General features: G+C 35.8%; 1 long non-coding RNA gene across 3 annotated transcripts in view; it reads left to right on the forward strand.

Annotated features, from left to right (window-relative positions):
- Positions 1–752: 752 nt before the first annotated feature.
- The window catches only part of LOC137851056 (uncharacterized), a 41517-nt gene continuing 20938 nt past the window's right edge, over positions 753–21331 (forward strand). The window contains exons 1-2 of one of the 3 annotated variants that reach the window (XR_011092978.1): positions 753–826; positions 6710–6771. This is a non-coding gene — a long non-coding RNA (uncharacterized lncRNA). The other 2 variants (XR_011092976.1, XR_011092977.1) reach the window with 2 other exon arrangements.

Below are 21331 nucleotides of genomic sequence, written 5' to 3' on the forward strand. Positions count from 1 at the left end.
CTTAGTACATCATCTTTTAAGCGTAACCTTTTAAACCTTTGTTAAATGCACAAATTTCTTGCATTTTGTAACCTGGGCTGCATTATTTTCTATGGTTTGTCTTACCTCCAGGGTACATTTAAATAATTGCCTAGTCAATTAGAGCAACCCATCCTAATCTTGTTTCAGTATTATTTTGGCCTGTATAATTCATTCAAAGGAAAATGGCTCCCTCATCCTTAGTTTCTAGGAAACCTTTTCTGGTAATTCATATTGACAGCAGAGAGTTGTGACATTTATCGGTGAGGTGAAGCTGACCAGCTGCAGGGCTCCTGACTGATTAACTCAGCCAACAAGCTGCTCATGATTCCAGCCAAGTATTGACTTTTCTTTCCTTTCCCTCCCTGCTAGTTGGAGAGAAAATATGGAGGCATTCTTTATTGCTACATTTTTATTTTTACCAGTCATATGAAAGCTTTTGTTTTTTTTTTGTTTTGTTTTGTTTTGTGGATTGTTTTTTTTGTTTGTTTTTTTTTTTGTTTTTTTTTTGTTGTTTTTTTTTTTTTTTTTAAGTGGAATATAGGCAATATCTTCCCTTTAAACTTTATTTTCTTAATGCAATAGAATGTCAAATATATTTCAAGGAAAGAAAATTGGCATTGAATTTAAACTAGTTGAAATATAAAATAAATGAGCAGATTTTATCTAACGTTATTGGAATCATTTACTTCAATAGCAGTGAGCTTCAGTCTTGTAAACAACCTTTCTGTAATCAAATGACCTTTGGGATGAAAAACCCCTAACGTTTAAACTTAGCTCATTTTCATTCTTCAAACTGTGCTTCAAGGTAGGAAGTATCTTTATTCTCATTTGTTTGCGTGTGTTTTAAAGCCAAGATACCGAAGTCAAGGATAGAGAAATTTCAATATTACTCTGTTTTCTCTCTACTCTAAAATGAACCATATTTTTAGGTCAGGGCTTGGAATTAAGAGCCTTTAATTTTTAGTAACAATAAATAATCCTGACTTCATTTCAACAGTAGTTGTCCCAACCCCATTTTCATGAGAGAAATGTAAATTAGCATTTCTCTAAGGCAATTTTAATTTATATCTTTTTGTTGTTGTTGTTGTTCTCTACATCCACAATGTGAAGCATATGGAAAGAAGAATAAAATATTTTATCATGACTATCAAACTGGAAGTTTTCATGTAGTTCTTGACAAAAGTGTGTGAAATTAATATACCTTTGTATGGTAAGGTTAACAGCCTGTTTTTCTGAGCTGTCACATTTAAGAATCTTAAAATTTTGCATTTATAATTACAACATGAGATCAATTTATAACTCTCTCTGTTATAAATCTGAAGTGAATCCAGAGAATGCAGGTGTTGATTTTATACCATGAAGTAAAATGCCAACAAATAAGTATTGAGGCTAGCCTGCACAGTCAAAAAATTAACATTAAAAATTAACATTAGCATAGTCAAGCATAATCTACATCCTGCAAAATCATTAAATGAAGTTGTTAATTTGCACTTTTGGTCTTCCTAATCCTCTCAGACTCTTCTAGTCAGAGACAAAGGAGTTTCAGCAAAGAAACAAGCACTTCTCAGAAGAACTGCAGATAAACTAACTAGCTAACCAATTTTGAATCCCTTCATTCTAGGCTGACTTATCTGAACAACAATCAAACTGTAAGAAAATATAAGTATTTCTAGAACTGACATTTTCAAGCATCGTTATTCCATTTATCCATGTTTAGCATTGTTATGTAAGATCTATAATTGCTATTCTTGTAGAGGTGACATGTCCAGAAATGGGAGTTTAGTGTAGCAAAGAACAAAACATTGCTGGGAAGATAAGTCAAAGGTAATAAGACCATTCTGTTTGCCAAAGAACAGACATGCCTTAGTACATCAGTGTTAGACCTTATTACTTTGAAGTTTTGGAGTCTTCATGGAGAATCGAGTCAACCAACTCTGCTAATGCTGTCATCTGATTTCTGTGATATTCACTGCCTGGGATTAACACAAAAGCCATTACTAATGCCCTTCAACCTACTGAAGGGCTGCCAGAACCAGAGCTGAGAATAACACAAAGCACAGGTAGGGATAGCAGTTCCATGTAAAATGATTTGGCATAAATCAGGTAGAAGGGGGCTTCTGATAGAAAGTAAAAATAAATTGTCATAATTCTCATAAGAACTGTGTGATGGAATAAATGCCCACTGGCACAAGTGTTCTTGCTTTACTATAATAGCAATAAAAGTTGTATAATTTACTGGAACTTGATTGTTTGTACTAGACCTGATAAACTAGTTGTTGCACCAGGAATTACCAAATTCAAAGTGATCACAGAAGTTAATACATAGATATAAAACATGTAACTGTGTGTGATATATGTACCGCACTGGTTGTTATGTAAGCTTGTGGATATATGTACCTACATTCAGTCATTTTTCCTGTGTAAAGAAATTATCTTATCATGTTCATGTATATGATGCAGGTATGTTTGAAGAACTTTTGTATTTCCAGAGATAGACCCAGAAAAAGAGTACATTTTCAATAGGTGTTTAGAGAAGTTCCTTTAACAAGAAAATGTATTAGGTTGCCTGTCTGCAACTGTGGCTTCTTCAAACATAGCTGTGAAAAATGCCTTTTGTCATTCCTCCCTAGTGCATTATGTTGTGACAAGTCAGTCATGTTACATAACATGCTGTGACTGATACCAAATGGCATGTAAAAGATTTGATCTCTTTTCCTTTTAGAACAAGTATCCTATGCTATACGTGGATGGACTTTAGAGTGCCTTCTTTTTCTCTTTAAATAGAGGGAACAAAGGAACATCCAGATTGAAAGATCTTCCTTTCCATAAGGGATATGTGTAGGAATATTACTAATTTTTAGTTTACATCTGTTAACTGAAAAGTATTTTCACCTTAGAAATGTGTACAGTTTTTCTGTCTGCCTCTCTCCACTGTGTCACTGAGAACAGATTTTTATTAGGGCCTGTAAGATAGGCTTTGAGAAACTTAAGCATGTTATCCTTTATTGCTCATGACATCACATGGTGAGGTGCATACTGCATTGTCAGTGACCCACTAGCTTGACCCAGTTACTTCTTCATACTGAGAGCAGCAGAAGTGCAGGAGGAAGGAGAGCACTGAGAATACACTAGGAGAGGGAGAGCACAGAATAATGTAAGATATTAAAAGGCAAGGTATTTGTTCCCTCTCTCACCATGTGTTTTCAAAGCTGTTGCTGTTTTGGACCCCCTGAAGCCAGTTTGTGGAGAGAGATTCACTGTTTCAGAACTATATCAAGGAATTATTTCATCTGCCATAAATTAATCCACCACAATTTATTCCAACTGCAGTGTAATCCAGACAGTCTTAATAGAGTTATCCCAGGGATAGCACTGGCCCATCAATGTAATTGGTGTGGGCTAAGTAGCCTGAGAAACCAGGTTAACTGGAGATTTGCTTCCTAACCATGACTGTTTTACAAAGAAGAGTTTAAAAAATAAAAAAAACTCATCTTTCAGTGAGAGCCTGCCAACAACCAGTCCAAATCCTCCCTCCCCCTGAAAAATATATCTTTACTGTATTTTTCTCACTATCTCACCAAACAGTTTTCTTACAGCAGAAGCTGATCACAGGAAATAAAAATAAATAAATAAATAAATAAATAAATAGAAGCTGTGTAAGAAAAAAGAAAGCCGTGCAAGTATGAAAGGATAAGGCAAACACTTAGGAAACACTGTCTATTTCAGATTTATTAAAAAATAAAATAATGTTCATTTGACGAATAAGGATGTACAATATAGTCAAAATATTTGCAAAGCTCTCCCTGAAATTTAACTGACCCAAATCCTGTGACAATATCTTTGTTTACATATTAGCACTACCAGTGACATGAATTTTTAGTCACAGATTTCAACGTGAGGATATAATAAACTTAGCTTTTAAAAAGCATTCATCAGAAGGAAAGTGAAATAACATGGAAACACTCATCTTAATGTCAAACACATCAGTATGTCAAGGTCATAATAAAAGGTCATTTCTAGAGTAAGATGTTGTGAATTTATTAGTTAACAGATATTTAGTTTCTATAACACATTTTCATAACTCTGGAAAGTGAGGTCATTTTTACTTTTTCTCTCACCAAAATCCTTCAGTTGGCCTCCAGGAGAATATTAAGCACCTAAATTATACTGCTGTGTATTAGTTATTAGTATCCTGGATCAATGCAAAGTCTTCTCCAGAGCTACATCCTGCTCCTGATAAAACTCAAGAATTGATTATTTGCAAGGCTGATAAGTAACACCAAAGTCTACATTTACTAATGTTTCAGTGAGGCTATGGTTACAAATCCAAATCAGCTCCAGGAGAAAGTTTTTTATAAGACACACTAGCAAATTGTTGAACTTTCACCAACACATTTACATACTGGAGTTTCAGCTGTCATTTCTTCACTCTACTCCTGCTTGACAAACCTGATCTCCTTCTATGGTAAAGTGACACGCTGGGTGGATGAGGGAAAGGCTGTGGATATGGTCTACCTTGACTTCAGCAAGGCTTTTGACACCGGTTCCCACAACATTCTCAAGAAACTGGCTGCTCATAGCTTGGACTAGCGTACGCTTTGTTGGATTAAAAACTGGCTGGATAGCCAGGCCCAAACAGTTGCGGTGAATGGAGTCAAATCCAGCTGGAGGCCAGTCACTAGTGGCATCCCCCAGAGCTCAGTACTGGGCCCAGTCCTCTTTAAAATCTTTATCGATGATCTGGATGAGGGGATCGAGTGCAACCTCAGCAAGTTCACAGATGACACCAAGTTAGGTGCGTGTGTCAATCTGCTTGAGGGTAGGAAGGCTCTTCAGGAGGATCTGGATAGGCTGGACCTATGGGCTGAGGCCAACTGTATGAAGTTCAACAAGGCCAAGTGCTGGGTCCTGCACCTGGGGCGCAACAACCCCAAGCAGAGCTACAGGCTGGGAGATGAGTGGTTGGAAAGCTGCCTGGTGGAGAGGGACCTGGGAATATTGGTTGATAGTTGGCTGAATATGAGCCAGCAGTGTGCTCAGGTGGCCAAGAAGGCCAGCGGCATCCTGGCTTGCATAAGAAACAGTGTGGCCAGCAGGACTAGGGAAGTGATTTTCCCCCTGTACTCGGCTCTGGTGAGGCCGTACCTCGAGTACTGTGTTCAGTTTTGGGCCCCTTGCTACAAAAAGGACATTGAGGTGCTCAAGCAAGTCCAGAGAAGGGCAATGAAGCTGGTGAGGGGTCTGGAGAAAAGTCTTACAAGGAGCAGCTGATGGAGCTGTGATTGTTCAGCCTGGAGAAAAAGAGGTTATGGGGAGATCTTATTGCTCTCTAACAGGGGAGCTGTAGTGAGGTGGCGTTAGTCTGTTCTCCCACGTGCCTGGTGACAGGATGAGGGGGAATGGGCTAAAGTTGCACCAGGGGAGGTTTAGGTTGGATATTAGGAAGAACTTCTTTACCGAGAGGGCTGTCAGGAATGAGCTGCCCAGTGAAGTGGTTGAGTCACCATCCCTGGAGGTCTTTAAAAGACGTTTAGATGTAGAGCTTAGTGATATGGTTTAATGGAGGACTGGTTAGTGTTAGGTTAGAGGTTGGACTAGGTGATCAATGAATACAAATGCCTGTTTTGAAGGGGGGTATTCAAAATAAATAGATAGATAGATAGATAGATAGATGATAAATACATTAAAAAAAAAAAAAAAAAAAAAAAAAAACAGTAACACTCTGTACTGTCCTACAGTATTCTGCCTAACAAGAGCACGCCTAGCACTCTGGCACATCTTTTTCCCAAGCACATTCAACTTTATATATGTCTTACTCCTGGGCTGAGGTAAAGGAGACAAGATAGGTTGTGTCTCCATAGCACTCCAGTCTATTGAGGGTGGACTCCACTCACTGAGGCTCTGCGCATCCATTAGTCATTCATTGTCTGTGTAATATACAGCACTCAAACAGCAAAATCAAACCAGACACAATCTTTACATTGAGAATTAATAGTATCTGCAACATACCTGGGGACAAAAAAAGGAAAGGTTTGCATAAATTGTGTCAGTTAAGTACATAATTGTAAAACCATGTATATTCTGTGTGTGATTCTGCTCATTCAGAAAGAAGAGAATGTTCCCTTTGGGAGAGTGACAAATGAAATGCTGCTTCTTGGGAAGAAAAACAGGGAGGCACCGAATCTGTTTGTGGATTCAAATGTATTACAGGGTCAAACAGGCTTGAGTTTCCTTAATCTCTTTGGTTAAAGATTAACTAAAGGCCAATTGTGTACCTATTTGGAAGCTGTGTATTTATTTGGAATATTAACTGAGACTTAAGACAGGAAGAATAAAGAGTTCCTTCATTCAAAGATAATAAAGCCTAGCTGCTCAATATTCATATCACTTAACCAAACTAGAATTATATATCAGGGCCATGACTGATTGCAGAGCATACAATTGCATCATGAATAATATTGTCAAAATGGAGCTCCGAAGCAAGACACCAGAGAGGACAATCAAGCTAGAATGTAAATATCACAAAGAAAGACTATTATGTTGCAGTGTTTCCCAAACATTATAATACATGAGTTTGATTCAATTAAAATTATTTCAAAGCTTTCTAAGTGCAAAAAAAAAAAAAAAAAAAAAAAAAGGGGGGGGGGGGCATTAAAGGCCAGTAAAGCTATGAAATTTGTCTTCACAGATGGCTGGTTTGTTCTCTAAGAAAGCAGGCAGTCTACAGAAAACTTCTGAAATGACCTTGTGGTAAGTCAAAATTTGCAGTTGATGACAAGGTTAAGAGGACAATCATACAAATTAGTGCCAGAAAGCTGGCTAGGGTAAAGAATCACTCATTTGAACCATTAGCTCTTTCTTAGATTCTCAACAATTTAGTGTTTTTGTAGAAAACACATTTTGAAACTATGTCTTCTGGAGATAGACTCCTCCATGGCTTTCTGCCCAACACATCACATTTTAAATCCCAAAGACCTGATTCTGATCATGTAGCTGCATGTATAATAAAGTAAGGAGTAAAGGAGAACTTCGTAATGGAATGATGTCAGTGAAAATCCTGTGTAAAAGTAGCAGACAAATTTTAGGGCTGGATTCCATGAGTAAAATCAACCAAAAATATACTAAGCTTTTTGTTGTTGTTGTTGTTCATTTGTTTCTTTCCTTCTTTCTTTCTCTTTTAAATGAGGTCTCAAAGCTTACAGTCTGGTTGGAGAGGGACTAAAAACTGCTGAAATTTTCTTAGAGGTAAACTTCTATCTTGATGAGTTTTCTATCCATCTCTTCACAGTTTGCTAAATTTCTTTTTGCTTGCTCTCCTGTTCTTGAGGACAGTACTTGAATTACGGTCTTAGTAGGGTTTTTGGCATTGTGCTTTGGGCTTTTCCAAGACACAATTTTCTAAGTGCAAAATATGGTTACAAACACCATCAATATTTAAATATTTATGTTACATAAGGAAAGAGAACTTTAGTCTGTAAATGTGTATAAATACATGCATTTATATATGTATGTGCTTGTGTGTATATATATTTATATGCACCCATACAAATTCATGAATGTTTGTGATTGTTAACTTCAGTGTAGAAGAGATGTTGTGTATTTGCCAGGATATCAGGAGAAGGCAGTGTCACTCAGTTGCCCAAGCCCCTCCTTAGCTGTTTAATCAGGTGAGAGTCAGGTTGCCATTTATAGTGTTTAATGTATTTCCTGTAAATGTGCAGGAAATGTTTGTTTGAAGTTCTGAAGGAAACAGTATTGATGTTCACAGAGATGCGACAAACTACTTGATGAAAGAAATCTTTTTCAAGAAAGAGTCCTATGGGAGATAGAGAGCCTGTTTATTTACATGAAGATCAAAGCAACTTTCATATGAATTGATGCTAAATATTTAGTACTTGAGTGACTAGCAAAGAACACTAAACTTCTAAAGGAAAGAATATTAAAAAAAAAAAAAAAAAAAAAAAAAAACAGAGACAAATACTGATATATAAATATATATACTTTCTCTATTAGCCAAAAAAAAAACCATATTTTTGTTGTGTTATTTGCATTGTAGTAGTGTCTAGGGTCCAAGTAGAGATCAGAAACCCACCCTGTCATACAGTGTACACTTAGTAAAATACAATCTCTTTTCTGACAAGCATATCAAGTAAACAGACAAAGGTCAAGAAGAAGAACTAATTCAAATTCAACTGTATGAATTCCCCTTATAACTTTCAAAAAGGTACAATAAATACAATTGTCATGAATGAATCCATGTGCAATTTCAGTGGAATTCACTTGCTGTGTATGTCAGCAAACCAAATATGAACAGAATATCCTATACATTAATTCTATATAATTAATAATTCTATATGATAAAAATATCTTAGTTTTCATACTTATATTCTCGTCTTTCCTTTCATCAAAACCAAATTTAACTACAAAAGTCAAAATGACAGCCAAGATGTCCTTACAGAATAAAAAAGTATCATGACAGAAGCCATTTAGTAGCTGATCAAACACAAAATGAGCAACAGGAACAACAAGGCATTTCTCCTTTCTGTCCATAACCTGTAGACATCCATCCACCAGAGGAAAGCAGCGTGGGTTCCCAACAACCTCAACCTGACCTGACTGCAGCTTGCAAGGATCTCAGTCTCCCTCCTTAAAGATGAAGTTTGAAGTGAAACTACTAAAACTAATGAATATATCTGCCTTCCAGTTTTTCTGAATCTAGGGAGAGAGCTGGGAAATAGGACAATGTCGTATTCCTTCTTCAGAAGGTCACCACCTTCTTCACTGTCCCTGGCTGCAGATACCTAATGCTACAAGACCGCCCTCTTGAAATCAGTCACATTAGTGACTCTAGGACCATGGTTAATCTGGAACAAGGCTAAATTCAGACTTCCTCTGCTCATAAAAAAACTTTGTCCTCCTATGTGTAATGTAATACTTTTAACTGTATGCTCCTGAATCGTCCTCATTTCTGTTATACTTCTCCCAATAGTGCATTGCGTACCCTTATCATCTGTCACATGTGGTCTATTCTCTCTCTCATACTTTATTACTATCCTTATAAAATGGCATTCTTATATTTCTTATAAAGAATAGAAATTAGAGGTTGCACAGAGTAAATAAAAAGAAAAATTGAAAACATCCCATGATAGACATGACAGCCTATTTGCTTTCTATTCCTTCACATGTTCAAAGTAGATCTTTCAAGCCACAGTCACTGGCATAGTATTCATTACTCTTTTCTACGAAGAATGATGATTATATTTTAAACTTAAATAGTGAAAATTTTATTTTTTCTCTGAGAAAGTTTATAATAAACATGTTGTAATAAGAACTATCTCAAAGAAATAAAAAATACTATTGCTTTAAATACTTAACCTTGGGAAAACAGTAAGAAAATAATTATTAAAAAAAAATAGTTCATTAAGGTTTATAGATAATTTCAAGCAATGAATTACATTGAGCTCAGGAGGACTGACCCCCTTTCCTCCTTTGCAGTGCCTAATAGAAAGCATGTGCTCTTTAGCACTAACCTCTACAGACCTGTGAATTGTCTGCATTAATTCTATGGGTGACTTAAGCTAGGCTCATTTGCCTGTCAGAACAAAGTTGGTCCCTTGCCCGCTTAAGTCCAAAAAATCCTTAGAATTCAAGTTTCTGCATCTTCCCTTGGGAGCTAGGTGTCACTGGTTTTGTTGTCAGAAAGATTTTCTTGAAATCAATCCACTTTTTCCCCTTTTGAATTTCATCTTACTTTGTAGGTAACATTACATCTGCTAGTAGTTAGTCTAACTCTATGCTAATCAGCATTTCAGCTACAGGTATTAGAGTGGGGGTTGGCAGCTTAAAAAAAAAAAAAAAAAAAGTTCCTTTCCTTTCCTTTGTTTTATTTTGTTTTGTTTAATAAGTTTGTTGCTGTCAGAATATTTCACAAAATTTTATAGATTTCGGTATAATATGAATGGTAAGGTTTCTGAGGTCACAGGTGAAATCTTTGGCAACTCTAAAAAGGCAAATATAGGCAGGGAGAAATTATAAAAATAATTGTTCCGCTACAGAAATGAACTTTTGTTTTTGAAGAACCATTTATTGTTATTGTTTTGAATTCAGTTTACAACAAAAACTTTACGTTCTATAATAAAATCAAATTGTCATTCCTTAGCCAACTTTCAAGTGTGCTTTTTAGGACAATGGAATTGTGTCCTTGGTTTCTTCTCCATCAGAGATACTTTCACAGAAGGACAAATTCTAATAGTGTCTTTCTTCTGGAATTGGTACTATTTAATATTTTCATAAATGACCCGATTGGAATGCTTATTACAAAAAAACAGATACCATATGCTAGGAGGGACTGAACAAATGTTAGAGGGCAATTCAAGATGATCTTAATAAAATTGATATAGACAGAAAATATGAAAACATTTAGTTGCAAATGCAAGATACTATGCTTTTTCTAGATTAATTAACTACATAAATACAGGATGGGGAATATCTGGCTTTAAACATATCTATAAACAAATTAGGGGTTGTAAGAGGTCACAAAGTGAATGTGAATCAACAGTGTCATACTATTGAGAAAAAGGCAAATGCCATAGCAAATGTATAGCAGGATGTATAAGAAAGAATAAAACTGGAAGGAAATGTGAAGTAATACTTCTCCTCTATTCAATGCTTTATTCACACTATGGAATTAGATGGAATATTGTGTCTAGTCCCGGGCACTACACTTCAATAAACTGATAGATCAGTGCAGACAGTGTTGAAAAAAAAATACAAAAGATCTGAGTTTTAAAAATATGGCCTGTGAGGAAAGACTAAAGGAAATGAGTTTGTTTAATTCAGAGAAGATAAGATAGTATTTGTTTTAACTAACAGTTAAGCAAACAAGTTATTTCTTACATTTCTCTTATTCTCCTAGCATATCATAATTTCCAACCAGTGAAATAAATTGGGCTGTAGAGCAGAGACATGAACAAGAATTGCATAATACCTCCATAATTAAAAAAAAAAAAAAAAAGGTATCTCTAGACTTGCAGAACAATTAATGTAGGAACTTCTAGAGAGAAATGAGGGTGGTTGAGCCAGAAAGATATGTTGTTATCAGTAATAGCCCACAGTCTACATCAATGACTGGGTAAGAACATTCTAATGTTTACCCATACTATATCATCTGTAACATACTTGCACTCTAGAAATATTTCCAGAAAGCAAAAACCTCAAAATAACTGTGAGTTTATTGAACTTTGAAATTATAGTGTTCCAACCTCATTATTTTCATCAGTGTCCCACCATGAAAATGTCTGTAAACAGCAGGTATAGCCAATGCTCCTATTCATTTGCAAATTATCTGAATTTCTCCAATGTTGTGAAAATGTCCTGAGATTTTTAGTAATCATTTTAAAATCAAACAAGAAGATGGATCAAATTAATCTTACATGAAAGGTATAAGTCCCTATATAAATATCATAACTTCAATAAAAAGGATGTATTAAATCATATGAATATTTAAATGTTCTGTCTGTAAAATTACCAGTATATTTTTTTGTAAAGCACAGAATCAATAAAAACAACTTTAGTGATTGTGTGCTGTATGTCTTAACATATATATCCATATAACATCCCAGAAAAGATTCTGGATTGCATCATTAACTTTCGTGAATCCCAAAATGGGGAAAGTCTGTTGGCAAATAACTGTTGAATTTTTGTACTGAAGAATGCATTGTAAATATCACTCCAAAATAGGGCTTTTTCCCCAACCACTAACCTGTGAGGGAAATCAGCGAGTCTAAGTCATACAAGTCCCCTACGCAACTTCTCCTCTGCTGAAGAAGATAGTTGCTGCCAACATCTTCAGACAGAAGAGAACAATACAGACACCTCAGAAAGGCAGCAGGCAGAGAATAAAACCTAGAATAATCCTCTAAATTGTGATATGTTGTGGGAACAGCTAAGTAGCTATACTGAACTCAGTGTGTTGCACCCAACAAAACCTGGATATGCTTTCCTGTCCTCAATTCCATTCCCAAAGAGAACAGACTTTGGACCTGTGCTCCTCTTCCTATGAGGTTGTGGGACAAGAAAAAAGTATGCCAGGCTTGTCTGTCACACACACAGTTGAAATTAACTAGAAAATGTGTGAGATTGTCTAAATAGGAAACAATTTTCCCAGCTCAGAAAAATGTTAATAGACACCAGAAACCTTGTGACTTGATAAATAGAACAGGAGACCAGATAGGAATAACAAGAAACGAGTTTCCATTTTAGAAAAAGAAAATTCTTATCAGCCACCCACCATGTGCTATAATTTAAAAAGCTTTTGAGCAAAGAGCATTTCTTTACTGCTAAAAGGTTTAAAATGTTGCAGTATGTAGACCAAAAAGTCTTGATTAGCTGTGGCAGATGAGTCAGCAAAGAAACAGTTCACAATGCAGTCCAGCCCTTACATTTTGACACATATTGTTAAGGGCTTCCCAAAGTCATTCCAAAAAAAGCGTAATAAAGAAAATAAAAGGGAAAAAAAAAATAACCAAGGAGGGGAAGCCTAGCACAACAGATTTAACCTTGAAATTTACCATAAGGAATAAGAATTTATACTGGAGAATATAGCATTCTTCATCCTCATAGGTTGTTTGAAAGTTTTAGGTTTAATACATGAAATTTAGTGATTGCTGTGGTAAGGTATTCCTCAAGAAACTTGTTCACCTGTACACTAAATTTTGCCAATACACTTCGGGTAGAAAGTTATACTCACAGACGGGGCCTTAATACAGGGCTTTATTAATTACATATTACATCACAAGTCATTTTCTGTCTTTTTGAGGGAAAGAAAATACTGTGTAAATACAGCAACAGGTACACAGTAGTTCTGGGTAGCTACTACGCACAGTGCATCTACCTGAAGGTCAACCATCTTATAAACCTTTGTAATATCCACTGAAACAAAAACAAAAACAAACAAAAAAAGTTTTATTCAAGAGCTGAACAAAACTGGACCCAGAAATGTGCTATTTTTGCAACAGCGATGAAGACCTCACTCCTTCCTTCAGATCATGATGGATTTCAGTTTCCAAAGCAACAGTCTGGAAGGAAGATTTGAATTAGAAGTTCTGAGGATTCCAGATCACGTTGCATTTCTAGCAAAAGACAAAACACTGTCTTTTGTATTTCAAGCAAATTATAGTCTGCTACTTTATAATCCTGATTTCTATAGGACAAAATTCAATGACTGTTCCAGACAATTATATAAGATTGTTATCTGTTTTAGAAGTGCAAAAATTTCCCTTAATCTCTCCAAGACTGAAGTTTTCTTTTTAAATGTGAGAACCCAGCAATTTTCTTTTATTGTTTAACATTGTTTCACGATGGGAAATATTTTAGTGTCCACTAGTAGATGCTGTTTTGCTTCCCATTTCAACAACCAGGCTACTGAAGAAAACTGAATTGGGAGACTGCAAGGAAGGGTAACAGAACATAATCAGCAGCTCACTGTAGAGAAATGGTTAAATGACAAGCCCACCCCAGTACCAGGCCTATAAAGTCAAGAACTGGGATGCCATTTCCATTTTCACTCCAGATAGCTGGGGATAGACAGTGGACCCAAAGCATCACCAAAAGATGGAAATTTTATAAGCAGCAGAACTTCTAACCTGAATGGATAGTACCACCACCAAGTTCTGTACTCAGCCACATATGCCTAAATTCTGAAACATTATTTTGTTTTTCCTTGGTAGCCTGAGCCTGAAGTGAACAAACAAGTTACAAATAATTAACAGTTAAGCCTATTTAAATTTCAAAGGCGTTGAAAGTCATCCTCTAATTTTCTGGATTGGTACACACTGTTTTGATTTCACAATGTTTGTTAAATACAAAGAGGTGATTTTTTGTTTGTTTGTTTGTGGGTTGTTGTTTGTTTGCTTTTTTCCCCACTACTGTTTGGAAAATAATCAAATGCTACAAAGATATTAGGATGAAGAAATGTTTTGCAGAATCCAGGTTTTCAATATTGGGTGTTAAATCATGTTATTTTTCCAGTAAAATGATGGGAATCCTATCTTTCTGTTGTTACTAAAATGACTCAATGACCTAGCTTTGAGCAATATAAATAGAAAGACTGATGATTTTAACAGTATACTGTTAAATTCCTGTCAGTCATTTCATATCATGAAAGCTTTGTGAGCACACTGTCAGATTTTGTACATTTTTTTTACACACTCTTATTTTCACTAGACATATATGACTGTCTTATAATTGTACTACAACTAAACATAGAACCGTAGGGATATAGGTAAATGAAAATGCAGATGGTGCTAGGAAAAATCTTGCAGCAGATCTTAAGCCAGAGAGTATTCTTGTATGTTTTATTTTGCAACCACGCACAGTAACTGTAGACCATCACACTGCACAGATGGAAGTGCAAGTTTGAGGGCTATTGAGCATGTGGATTTTCCCAGTGTGTAACAATTACAGAAACATCTGTGCTAAATAACTTCAAGCTGATCCACGGCAAAAATTGGCAATGTTCAATAACTCTCAATATCCGTTTTTCCCTTGTGGTGAGATGGCCTAGTGATTTCAAGTTGGACTATAGCATAAAACATGTAGCTTCATTATTTCAGAGTCTATTTAGAGATTTCTCCCATGGTATATTACCTACAAAATCCATATGTTTTTCTTTACTTAGCTCTGTAGAGCCTGAGTTTCAGAAATGCCACATGCCTGCAGCTATCATTGACTTCAATTAGAGGTATGGATATGTATGTTCTCTGAAAACCAAGCCCTGTGGGGATACTTTTAATTGATTTTGATTTGCACAGGGAAAGGAAAGAACCTGGGTGGCATGATCATAAGAGACCAGAAGGGAAAGAGGCAGTTTTCCTGTAGGAACAAAGATTTAAAAACATAATCACAGCTAACACATAGTTCTTACCTTAATAGCATAGAAAACATTTGCCTTTTTGTTTCCTCTGGTGGAGACAGGAAAGTTAGTATTACCCTGGAAAACTATTGAAGAATGAACAGCCTTCCCAAACACCCCTGATAACATAAACCTGTTAATACATTTAGACCACACTGCAGCTCATGAAATTTTTTTGCCTGTGACTAAGTTGGGACACTGTTTCTCACTCTCCATCCTCCTGCAGTGTGTGAACCTGGAGGTTTTTGCTAATACAAGTGCATTACTCAAATATGACATATTTCTGATTCTTTACGCACCACTACAGAAACATTTTTCAATTCTTGTTGCCTTTATTTATTTCAACTAGAAGGACACTCCAATACAGTCACCAGATTTGCTCACCCCTCTCAGAAACTGAAATAGAAAGTTTCATATATTTCTTAACTGCAACACTCCGCATAATTTCTGCCTAATGTACATTCTTCTATGCATTGTCCAATGTCGCTTGGGACATTCTAAGTGAATACCCTTCTTCAAACAGTGATCGTTTTGTAACATAATAGACTCAGCAGTAGGATTCTTTACCCAATTAAATTTTATTTTAGAATATATTTTCCTCAGCTCCACCCCAGTTTCTTCCAATACTGTTATTTGACTATTTCGTTAACTTCTTTGATGTTCAGACTCTTGAATTGTTAGCAAACTTGATACACATCTTACCTGACATTCAGACAACTTAAACAGTTAGTTCTTTCATCTTCATAAAACATTCTCCAGTTCTTGAAAATTACTACTACCACTTTTTAAATTTTCTCTAGTTAATCGCTGACTTTCTATGCACTGAGCTGCAGTTACCCTAGTATTCCAACTATCATCTCATCTGAGCTACAGAGGGACTATAATGTTGTTGGTTTATAGCATGACCCCTCAGAGAGAACAACCAAAATCATACTGGCTTTTGCTGCAGCTTTATCTCTTCTAGTTCTTTATCCTTTCTAGTTTTTCTATAAATTTTTGCTGTTCAATATTCATCCATACCAGGATAGATACAAAGCTAGTTGATGCCTGCATACATGTATGGGTCTTTTTTCCTTCTTGTTTCAAAGATGTTAAACTTCTATAAAGCTGTACCAAAAAAAAAAAAAAATCGTAAAAATAATAATAATAAAAAATAAAATGTAGACATATGTGAAGGAGAGCTTGTAAGATAGAAAGAATTTCTCGTTTGTTTGGGTTATTTTTTGTTGTTTTTTTTTTTTTTTTTCTCCTAAGCATCCATCCATCTCTAGTGCACACCCACCTGAAATCATCCAACAGACCCTCTCTCAGAGTTTCTCTCTGCCAACTTTAACAATTGCCAAGTTGTCAAATGATGCTGCTATTGTATCCCCATAGCAACAAGCTTTCTGGCCTGAGTGACAGTACTCCATATTGTCAACTGGAAAATGTCCCAAATAACTCTAAAAGCACCTGGAGTTTTCTTGCAATGCAAATATCTTTTTCTTTTCCCATCCCAATTCTTCATATATTAAGAGGAAGTTATTTATACTCATTGCAACGGATGGTATGATGACAGCTGAGCATTTGAAATTTGCTTTAAAAATCTGTAAATCTGTCCTTTCGGTGGATTTTATGTTCCTTTTGAAACAGCTGTGAATTTTAATGTTATCTTGAAAATAAATCAAAAAAAAAAAAAAAAAGGAAAAATAAATACCAGTAGGTAACATAACAAGACCCTGATAACTGAACAGAGAAAATATGTGATGTTTTATGTGATACATTTTTCATGCTTTTAAATTTGAGGAGAAATGTAAGAGAAATGAGAAAGAACTATTGAGATCATGTTTCTTGAGGAGAAACAGCTTATGTACATCTAATATGTTACTCTATTGTGTGTTCTTACTAAACTTCTGGAGTAACAATATTTAGGTCATAGAGAATGATTATGAATATATTGAATGATAAATAAAATAAAAACAAATTCCACCAGTTTCAGTGAATTAGATGAAATTTACACTCCTGAAAACCTAGTGTTCATGGCTCCCGTCTCCAATTTTAACAATATTTTTCAGTTGTTGTATTTAATCTCACTGAAGATGATACCTTCCAATTCATTTATCATGGCCACTTAAGGTCATAACTGAAAGAACAATTAGGTGCTTCTGAAGTTTGTACAAACCACCTTTACCAACATCATTACCACATTCAGATAACTTCACTCCAAGCTAACATGAAGGTAAAAGAGAACAGAAATTGGTTTACTGTCTTTTGGACAAGATGTAAAACTAAACAGTGCTATTTGAACAAATGGTGAAGTCAGCCCCTATAACCTTGCAAAATGTATTTTGTGTACTTAGTTCTATTAGCCAGGTTACCAAAGCAGTTTCAATGAGACATGTTTAGTTTGATTTTTATTTTCAAGTGTATGGTAAAATTACCGTATCCTTTTATGTCTGCTAGTCTCTGTATCAAGCTTTAAGTGATGGCTCACTGTATGATTTATATATTACTGATTTTGTGGGCTTAATTAGAAAATGCTTGCAATGTTCCCTAAGAAGTTATACTGAAGAAAGAATTATATGGGCAAAACATTTCAATTAAAACAACAAAAATTCATAGACTAGGAGCTTATTCAGAAAGTTGGAATCCTGTATACGCAGTTTAGGTATAGGTAGAGTATATGGACAAAACAACATTCAATATGTGTGATGTAAGCAATGAATAATTTATGGTATCATCAGCATGTTTTTCTTCTGTGAATAATGGAAGAAAGAATGAATAAAGCATATTTCATGGAAAGAGATCAATTTGCTTGCAAATATTAACTAAATAATAATAATCATAATGATTTTACAGAGCAGTTTTGTAGACCCCAACTAGTAGGCTAAAATACATGTCATCTGCATTTTATGTCCTAGCTGTTCCAGCCAGCTAGTTATGACTGTATTACAGAGAGATATTTTAATGTAACAGGAAAGCTTTATCTGAGGGCTTCAAAAGCACTGAATTGGGTGAATCACTGCATCCCACAGATGAGACACTTCCTTGAGCATTGTTTCTGTCTGGGTAAGTACAAAATACAATCAACAGCAACACACCTGAGGTGGTTAGGTTATAAACACAAGTTCAGAGCAAAACTTGTCCACATTACAGTGGAACAGGAGGAAGCTGTGTGTACGTGACAAGCTGGCAGATTCAAGAAGCTGGAAGATTCAAGAAATACCTAGCACAGGAGCAGAGAGCTGAGAGGCATAACCTAAGGGCATCATACATTGCCTTCTGTCCTCTCAGGCAAGCCAGTTCTCAGTCAAACAAGTCCTCAGCAACAAATTATGCATCACCAAAGAGTCACAACACTCTGTCACAATACATAAAGTTCAGAGGGCCAAAACCTGTAAGACCTATGTTTACCACAGACAGAAAGAGGAAGAAATGAACATCAAATATTCTCCAGCATTAAACAAATATTTAGTAGCATTGCCTGTGAGTAATTCACATCTGTTCTTTGTTCTTATTGCTCTACAACTCTCCTTTTTCATTCTCATTTTTTGGTTTAGAATAGTATCATTTTCAAATTCATGAAAGTAATTGTTTCAAACAGCAGATGGATTACTGCTGTACCTAATACCACAATTTCTGACCTGACTCCTCTAATATTCTCTTTTTCCTATACAATTCAACTCATCTCACTACCTGTTTAGTGGTGGCTGTATTTAAGCTATGCAAGCATTACTGTACTTGAGTGTAGTATGGCAAATGAGAGCACCAGAATCCCACTGAGGCAGCAAGTAGCCTGAGGGTACTAATTGTTCATCAGGAAGACGTTAAAGCCTATTTAAAGCCAAAGACTAAAGATCTTTTTATGTCTTTTTGCCATTTTGCAATTCATTACTGAATTGAAGTCAGAGAATGAAGGTGTTTTTTTTTTTTCCTCATATAGCAAATTAAAAAATTAACAACCAGGTATCATGTTTTTCTTTATAGTACAATATGATTCATGCTTCATTTTTCATGCAAGTCAATAGTTCTATGATTTAGAGCCTTGAAAGCTATAAGCCATCGGAACAAAGTAATCTACTACACAAGAATTTATAAGATAAATCCTTTAAGTAAGGGTTCATGGCTATTCAGCTGAAGCATCCTGCATCCATCTATTTAATCTAGCTAATTTATCTATCTCTATATGTATAAAGCAACCAGTTTCTGGTAGCCAGATGCCAGCAGTGTAAATATAATTTGTTGACAAATTGGTTTTGTTGCTGTGGCCATAACAGACACAGTTCAGTCTGTAAAGAAACGTTTGTTTTAAGAAAAATTATCACTCTGTTGATATATTTTGTCAGACGTTATGTTCATTCACATATACACATATATAAGACCCATTATAGTCTTTTTATGTAGATTGACATATTTGTCTTAGCAACCTTTTTCTTTCTTTTTTTTTTTTTTTTTTTTTGGGGGGGTGGGGAGCAGGAGGGGGATGTCGCTGTTTGGGGTGGAGGGGTAAGGGAAGAGCAATGGGGGAATAATACAGCTGAAGAGTCCCAGACCTTTGCCCAAGCAGCAGGGGCTGTCCCATCACACAAGGTGTCCCTTCAAATGATACACTCGTTAGAGCAGCTACTTCAGTAATCAGAAGGTTAATTTAGGAAAAATAAGTGTGGTTTCATTTTCTTGTTCCCTATTATTCACACTAACTGTGTAAAACGTTTCCAAACTGTGAATATTTTTTCTGGAACTACACTTGTCATTATTTGCCAGGAATGATTATGCTCCTTTCCGTATCTAGGTTGATACGGAAACAATTGAAAATGACATTTATAGAAATGAAATATCCACACTTAAGCTCACACATAAGAGAGATGTTGTTTCAAGAGGACAATTCCTGCTGCTGTTCCTAATAGTGAAGGTCCTGCTGTGCTACTTTTGTTTCAGCTATGATGGGACAAGTTCTTGCCTGCAGGCGAGACTGAACTTCCAAAATAATCATGTTATTCTCGGGGTCTAGTGAGCAATGTGGAAAGCATGGGGGTTTGATTGAGGATGCAGGAGAGCTATAAGGATTTAATGTCTGGAATGAATCATGCTGCTAGAGTTCACTCTGCCACTGGTCAGTCATCCTTTGTGTGCTCACATATTGTTACAAATCATTGCATGCTGGTATATTAAAGGCATATTTCTGCATTTGTTGTGTCAGTGAAAATTTTATAATAGCAGGAGTTTGTCTTGTTTTTATTGTTTCAGTAAACAAAACATATGTGGAATCGTAACAAACAAAATCACGGCTGGACCCCAGAGCCTCAAATTTGACCTGACACATTGTGGTGAAACATACATAGTACAAACGCCCTCCATTTTCTGCCAGAAAGTAGGCCAGCTAACAGTGCCCTCCACAGCAGTGTGAGTCCAAAGCAGTTGAAAGCTGCCTCTGCCATGCCTCATACCAAAAGCTTCAGAACAACCAGTCCCTATATTCTATCCCCCAGCTGTGCTTCATTTATTCCAGATTTTGAAGCAGAAAAGAAACTTGATTGCTAAATAACACCATGTAGAAGATAAATGGAGATTTTTACTGTTTTATCTATGGGCGGTAATGGCACTTTTCCTAGGAGTAACAGCATTGCTCCCAATGGCACTTAATGGCTAAATCTGTGATATTATGCTATAGAGACTCATATCTTTGTAGATGACTGCCATTGTTCTGGAGAACCTTTAAGATAACAATGTAAGGGCATATCTTTGTTCAGATTTCCACTATGAAACAGTCACGGTCCTGGCCCTTCATTGTCCCATGCACGTATTTTTTATATTTTATATAATTTTGTATATTTTATACCCAATTTCATATCAGATGCCTATGGCATTTGTTTCATTTTACTCAGAAACTGCAGATATATAAATATTTTACATTTAAATACCCATATTTTTGTTTAATTCTTTGATTTTTTTATATTTTTTTTCCTCACATGCTGTGTACTAAAGCATGTGTTCAGTCAACCCTCATTAATGCCATCAAAGGTGTAACGCATAGCCCAAACAAGTCAGGTTTTGATTGCCTAAAATCATTTCAAATAAAACCCAAGGGAGAGCTGTGTGTGATGCATGGAGGGGTCAGTTCAGCACACCCAACACAGATCAAGAGTGGACTAGGGTTCTTGCAACTCATATTAGCAAATGGAACTTGTCAAGGGATTGTTATTTTAGGTGGAGCAATTAGGACACAGCAGCTCTCTGAAAAACTCATTGCTGCTGAGCAGTCCACTCTACTGCCAGAACCAGTATTTACTCCCATAAATCTGTATCATACTAAATTTGTCTGATTAGTTCTACTGTGTATTCTTCCTATTTCCACTATGATGAAAAAATGATGTCTTAGGACTGAGCATGACTCCCTGTCCAAGAGTATTTCTTCAAAAT

The sequence above is a fragment of the Anas acuta genome, chromosome 2, assembly GCF_963932015.1.
Source record: "Anas acuta chromosome 2, bAnaAcu1.1, whole genome shotgun sequence".
NCBI classification, from domain to species: Eukaryota; Metazoa; Chordata; class Aves; order Anseriformes; family Anatidae; genus Anas; species Anas acuta.